Here is a 7002-nt window from a genome sequence, read left to right on the forward strand (position 1 = left end):
TGCTTGTGGGGCCTTGGCTCCTGCTTCAGAGATCTTGTCCACTCTCCCCTTGGGTTCCTCGAGGCCCACCTACCAACCCTATCCCTTCCACTCAAAGCTCCTGACAGAAGGTCTGGGTAAGCACCACAAGCCTTCATCTCTCGGGAATGATACCATTCTCAATTCCAGACTACTTCACCACTAACCCTACAAAGACTTCGGGGAATTAGCTAGAAAAAACTCCCATACGGTGTGAGATACTTCCAGTGGGTTGGTTCCATAAGGTTGCAGCCTCTGTGTCAGCATACATACAGGGATCCTTCCCCTTCCCTCATTACATATGCACAGACACACAGACTCACAAACACACACACACACACACACACACACACTCTCTCTCTCTCACTTCTCTATTCTCTCCCATGTGTGTCTGTGTCTGTGTCTGTGGTGTCTGTGTGTCTCCGTCTCCCTTTACTGCTCTCTCTCTCACACACACACATAAACACACAGATTTTGAGGCAGGATCAAGACATTCAATTTACACATGAAACACACACACACACACACACACACACACACACACTAGAGAGAGAAAGAGAGAGAGAGAGAGAGAGAGAGAGAGAGAGAAAGATCTACCACCCTTCTTAACTCTTCCTGTTGTTGAGACTTTGAAATGTAAATATCAAGGAACAAAGGATCTCAGAGTCCCCAGGTCAGTAGGAAGTGCCCAGTAAACAACACCTGCTAATTTCACAGATGAAGAGACAACTCCTTTACTTAAATTAATAAGATTATCGTGGTTTCATGTTTTGTTACTATGATAACATATTCTGATATACTGGTCCATTTTCTTTCAAAAGGAAAAAAAATAATATTGATATTGTTTGAGAGTTTAAATATATTCTTTTTGGAAATTATTTACAGTGTAGTTTTATCCTATCTAGCTTGCATTTTCATTGAAATCTCATGCAGTTTGCTCCCAACTCCCTTCCATAACACAAATTGTTCCTGTACAAATCTCTTTGTTTCGCTATAACCTCAAGAGTTAGGCAGCGGAACAAAAGAGAGTTGCAGGTGCTTTTGAGCTGTCCCTGTTCTGTGGGCCCCTTTTACATCGTTGGTCTGAAAGTTTCTCCCAGATATTGGCACTGTAGTCAGTTGCCAGGTTTGTACTTCTTGGTATAACCCAGAAAAAGTTCAGAGCAGGAAGTATCAATGAAGAGATGCCCAAAAAAAAGGAGCAAAATCTCTCCAACTCCAAAAATTTAGCTGCCAATTCCACTTTTCACTGCAAAGAGGACAGTGTGATAGGCTGTCTGGAGAAAAGGCCTGAAATTCTAGACAGAGAGCTGCCTCCAAAGTTCACGCCAGGATTAACTGGAAAGATTCCATGGCAACAGGTCCACAAGGGAGGAGGAGGAAGATAATTCCTAAGTAGGTCCAGGTGAGAAAGAGGAAATCTTTGGATAGCTAGAGGAATCATTGAGATCATTGCCCTTTATCTACATCTCTTTGTGAAAGGGTTTCTGATCAAGGAGTACCTTGGTGATGGGGGTCCCAGGAATGCCACAATGATCACACCATGCAACAGACCTCACACAACTGAGAAATGGCTAACTCTGAGTCGGGGTAGAGACAGTGGAAGACCAGAGAGCAAGCCTTATGGGGGTGTTGGGATATGGAGCATGCACCCAGGGAAAATTCAGGTAAGGCGGGGACAGTGGAAATGTGTCACATTGGCCCTCAGTGATGGGAAGGCATTGTTGCTGAGTCATTGAAGGCAGGGTAACGGGGTGGGTAACACCTGATTCTGGAATGTGGACAGTTCTCTAGTTAGCTAACACTTAGCATATATAATTCACACAAAGGAGAGAAGTCACAAAAAGTGATGGAGAATTCATGCAGAAACTTTCCAGAGAAAGATACACAGGTATCCCCTAGGAGAGATATATTTTCACTCATTTGAGTTAAAAATCTATTCAAAGACTTATGGAACCTTATTTGAGTTCATAGACATTGAAACAGTGCTGGAACACACCCATCAAACCCAATTACCAGGTGGTGGTGGCAGAGGCAGGTGGATCTCTGAGTTCCAGGCCAGCCTGCCCTACAAAAGACATTCCAGGACAGTAAAGGCTACACAGAGAAACCTGTCTCACAAGACCAAACCAAACGAACAGAACCCCATGAGTTAGAAGCATAGTAGTGCCACTGACTGTTTCATTGAATTCTAGAGAGCAATCTAATAATTTATGTACACAATCAGTGCCAATAATTTAGTGTTTACACTAGATGCTTTGAAAGTGGAGTAAAGCTCACAGGTTTTAAGACCATTTCAAACACTCTTTTCGATTCAAAGTGCTCAAAATATCCCAAGGTTCTCTGGATAATATTCCATGTTGTATTATAGCTAGTGTTACAGCAGGTCACCGCATAGGCTCAGTGTCTGTTGTTTTCTTCCAACCAATGCTTTAGAGGTATGTCTGACTTACAGTCAGTCATTCAAATGTGATTGGGCAAGACTGTATTGTGCAACATAAATTATAATGAGGAAAGCATTCTGCGGGATTACGCTGATGAAAATGGAAGAGCTAATTTAAGTTCTGGGTATAAACCTTTAGAAGCCTGGAGTTAACCACAACCTATGGTTCCTGGAGGTTCCCAGAGGAAACATTTGCAGGGGATCCTGTGCACAGAGTCTTCATTTTTGTTTTAAGCTTGTTTATTATAACCAGACAGGGGTACTTCAAACCTCCTTAGCTTAAAATCTGCCAGTTGAGTGAATGGGCAAATGTCATGCACCACTCACTCCCCTCAGCACATCCCGGTCCCCTCGTTACACCTTTTGTATCAGTCCAGTCACTTTATATGCATGGAGTCTTGAAGTGTTAGTACATTCAACTACTTGGCCTGTATAGCTTGTTCCCGTGCCCATTCCATTTCTGATGCTTAACCGGACCCTGAAAATACAGCTTTGGTCTGCAATGCTTTTGTACAAAACCTTTCATTTTATAAAACAATTTGATGTTTAAAGACAGATAATATTCAAAAGAGAAGCAGAATGTGACTTCACATGAATGAACAGACGTAAAAGCTTTATTTTGTCAAAAGGTGTTATAAAGCTCTCACGGCGTAGTTCGTAGGCGTGGAGTAAGATGATGAAAAGAAGGAAGTCTCAGCTTTCCACAGTGGGGAGGAGAACTGAAAAAGAGACTCGAAAGACAGCTTTACATTATCACACTTTACTTATGTATGATATACAGGGACCCTGCAAAACAGTTAGATGCATTTGGTCTACAAAGGAGTGCTTAGCATGCTCAAAGAGGCACAAGCTGGGTTTTTGTTTGTTTGTTTGTTTGTTTGTTTCTTTCTTTCTTTCTTTCGTTTCATTTTACCACAGGTGTAAGTTGTATGTGTTTCTCATAGATGTACCCATGGAAGAGCGATAGGTAAAACATAGTTTCCGCAGTGATGAAACTCTTGTCTGTTTAACAGTCTTAAAGATAGGCGCAAGCTGTTCTAAGCATTCTCCTTCATTACACACGACACATCTTTACACACCTCGTTTGCGGACCCAAATAGAAAGGAGCAGGGCCTTTATTATGAGAGGAGGGAAATCCTTATCTCAGGCTGTAAATTATAGCAAGAGGGAGTATTGACATGCATCCCAGCAGAAGCCAGTGTCATGAGATTGCCACAGGTCTTACCGAGATGCTGTAGCTATGCTGTTTTGTTCACTGGTGATGTCAGTTGGTAGTAAGTAGCTGTGGCTACTGTTGCTGCTGCTGTTGCTGCTGCTGCTGCTGCTGCTACAGCTGCACTTCCTCCTGCTGCTGCTGCACAGGTGCGGTGCTGAAAGGGGATGTCCCCAGGCTGTAAATAGCTTAGCTGGCTCTTGGAGGACAGCTGTGCAGCCCTAGTCCAGTCCTCTCTGTATATGAATGTGCACTGGTACTTGTTCCCTGGCATCAAGTTGTATAGTTTTCTTGAAGAGGCATCTGCAGGCAACAAAGTGCCCAATCTCTGAGGCACTTTAGCTCTCCGGTGAGGCCGATACTTATAGTTCGGGTATTTCTTTCTGTGTAGGGTCTTCAGTCTCTGTGCCTCTTGGAAAAATGGCGTTTTTTCGGCTTCTGTAAGGCGTTTCCACTGGTATCCCAGTTGCTTGCTGATCTCTTGTGTTTTGCATGCTGGGGTTCTCCAGGGCCAACTTGCGCCTCTGACCACGAGACCACAGCATAAATGCATTCATGGGGCGCTTGACATGGCCTTCTATGCCCTCTTTATGACTGCCATCCGTGCCAAAGGATATCTTTTCTCCAGAGCCGATGATATCCTGAGGCTGTAAGCGAGGACTGCAGTAATCATGATTCAATATGCTGAACATTGTGGATGAGTTATATTGTAACCAAAGAGAGAGAGAGAGAGAGAGAGAGAGAGAGAGAGAGAGAGAGAGAGAACACTAGGTGTAGGAGCAGTAGGGGTGGGGAGAAAAAAGCCAAAAGTTAAAGTGTAAGAGCTGAAAGTTACTATCCAATATGTGTTTGTCACAAAGATTTTGTTATTTAAAGTCTGTAACAAAATATCCATGTCTCCACCCTCAGCAGCTCCCTTAGACTAGCCCCACCTATTGTGCCATGTCAGCACCTGTAGAACCACCCATTATCGAGCAAACCACTCCAATACGGGGACTGTTAGATGCTGTACTTCTACACTCCCTAACAATTCATCTTTTCTCACTCATTTTTTCCCCATCCAGACTGAGGGGACAACAAGGGGCATATTAGTGAACGTTTTTGTCCTGCAATGCAATTGATTTTCATGATGGACTAACATGAGAAACTAAAAAATTAAAGAAAACCACTGGGGACAGTGGAAAGGATAAGCACAAATCAATCATTTGTATTTTGGTCCTATAAGAAAGTTTAACACTGAAAACATAAATAAATAGTATAACCTGGTTCCATAGTCCAATATAAATATGGGTGCTATGCTAGGGGCAAAACCCAGTAGCAGAACATGTGCTGAATTTTGAAGCCAGGAAAAGCTGTGTTATGTTTTCTCTAAGGTTTACCTGGGAACTTGTAAGGCCTGATGGCTTTGCAGTGTGGACACAGGTAATATTAGTTTCTTTGATCACCGTTCATGAGTAAGAGTTTCATCCTTCTCTTAATAATGTAATGTAACACAGCACCTTCAAAGCTCAGCAATGTCTGTCTTCAGAGCTCCAGTGTTGCCTGCTTAAAGCAATTACAGCTGGACTTGTTAAATATTAATATTTCTTCAAATAAGGAGGAGACAGACAAGAGCATTGGACCTTCACCTATGCATCCCTTCACTCCTGCCAGCTGGTTGTAGGTGATTAGGCCCTAATTCTATGAGATTGCAAGGTCTTCTGAGTGTAATAGAGACTAAATACTAAAAATGAGGAGGAGGTCCACCTACACAGCTTTGTGAAGCCATTATTTAAAAGGTATTATAAAACGGCCAAGGCCCAGATATTGCCAAACATCTCTCCTCTCCTAAAAACAAAGTATGCTTTACTTATTACTTTTATGTCTCGTGGCATTTTTAAATCAAAAGGAACAATACAGACACATACACACACACACACACACACACACAGACATATATACACACACTATAATCAGGTCAATCTCATACACACACACACACACACACACACACACACACACCACACACACACACTGAAATGGCTAAATATTGGCCAGGCCGTGGTGACTCACGCCTTTAATCCCAGCACTGGAGAAGCAGAGGCAGGCGGATCTCAGTGAGTTCAAGGCCAGCGTGGTCTAAAAGAGCTAGTTCCAGGAAAGGAAGAAAGAAAAGAAAGAAAGAAAGAAAGAAAGAAAGAAAGAAAGGAGAAAATATGGCTATAGGTGTTGGTTCTCTGAATACCATACCTGTGTTTTGGTTCTCATTAACCAGACAGCTACAACAAAATAGTAAATACTTAAATGTCAAATCCAGGTAATCTTATTTGCTACCACCAGCCATATATAGATTCTGAAAGATATAACGGTGTATCTTCATGTTAACAAAATATGACGTAATGATGTATGTCTATTCACTTATGTCTTTGTTAACTTTGTCAAATTTAACTACTCTGTGACTCCGAGTCACATAAAAAGTACGAAACTGTGATAGTTTATAAAAGCATACTTTTATAAAAGGGTTCTTAAAATGAGATTCCCAGTCTCTGGATGGCCTGTATCTATGACTTAAAGTTTATCTTGATACTAAAAGAGCTTCAATACAAGGTTAAAAATTTTTAAGACTCAAAGAGCACAAAGTTATAAAATTCTAATTTATGATGGTTACTTGCTGTAAGCTCTTGAAGATTATTAAGCCATATGTGTTAATGGCCAGTCTCCTTAAAAATTATCAAATTCTCTAACGTATGCAGAACTAGGTTTGTTGTCAAGCTAATGGAAATGTGATTCGTTGACAGAGACAAGTTTGAAAGGAGGGACCATTTCTGTCTCCCATTATGTAGACTTCTGTGTAGGTTGTCAAAGTAAATATCCTGAAACAAGTATCTCAAGACAAGATTAAAGTAACTTAAACTTTCTTTCATGTAAAATAATACTCAAAATCACGTATACTAAAAGCAAAGCCAAACCTAGCTATTGAAAATAAAAATGAATGTTTGAGTAAAATAGACTACCTTTATAAGATACTTGCATGACAGGATGTCCCTAAGACCCAAGTACTTCCACTGGATGGAGCACGATCCCACCAGAGTCAATTGCATGTAAGCCTCATCACAGGATACGGGGGCACTGGAAAAATAAGATCTACCAGAAGCCTGTTGCTGCTGTCTCTGTCTATATAAACATGACCAGTTCTGTCTGTGTAGGCTTGGCCAGCTCTTGCCCTGTGGAGGATCTTGCCCCCACAGAGTCTACAAGTCTACACCCATATCCTAAATGCCTCAAACAACAGAGACAAATACCAACTACTCTGATCTTACTGTCTCCCATACTGAAATGCCAGGATGCT

The 7002-nt window shown here is 41.7% G+C and overlaps 1 pseudogene; it reads right to left on the bottom strand.

The window, feature by feature from the left end:
* Positions 1 to 3682: 3682 nt before the first annotated feature.
* On the bottom strand, positions 3683 to 4366 carry LOC121443824 (annotated as a pseudogene).
* Between the last annotated feature and the right edge of the window lie 2636 nt (positions 4367 to 7002).

This window comes from Microtus oregoni, unplaced genomic scaffold, assembly GCF_018167655.1.
Source record: "Microtus oregoni isolate MIOR12 unplaced genomic scaffold, Mior012 000113F_000, whole genome shotgun sequence".
In the NCBI taxonomy this organism is placed as follows: Eukaryota; Metazoa; Chordata; class Mammalia; order Rodentia; family Cricetidae; genus Microtus; species Microtus oregoni.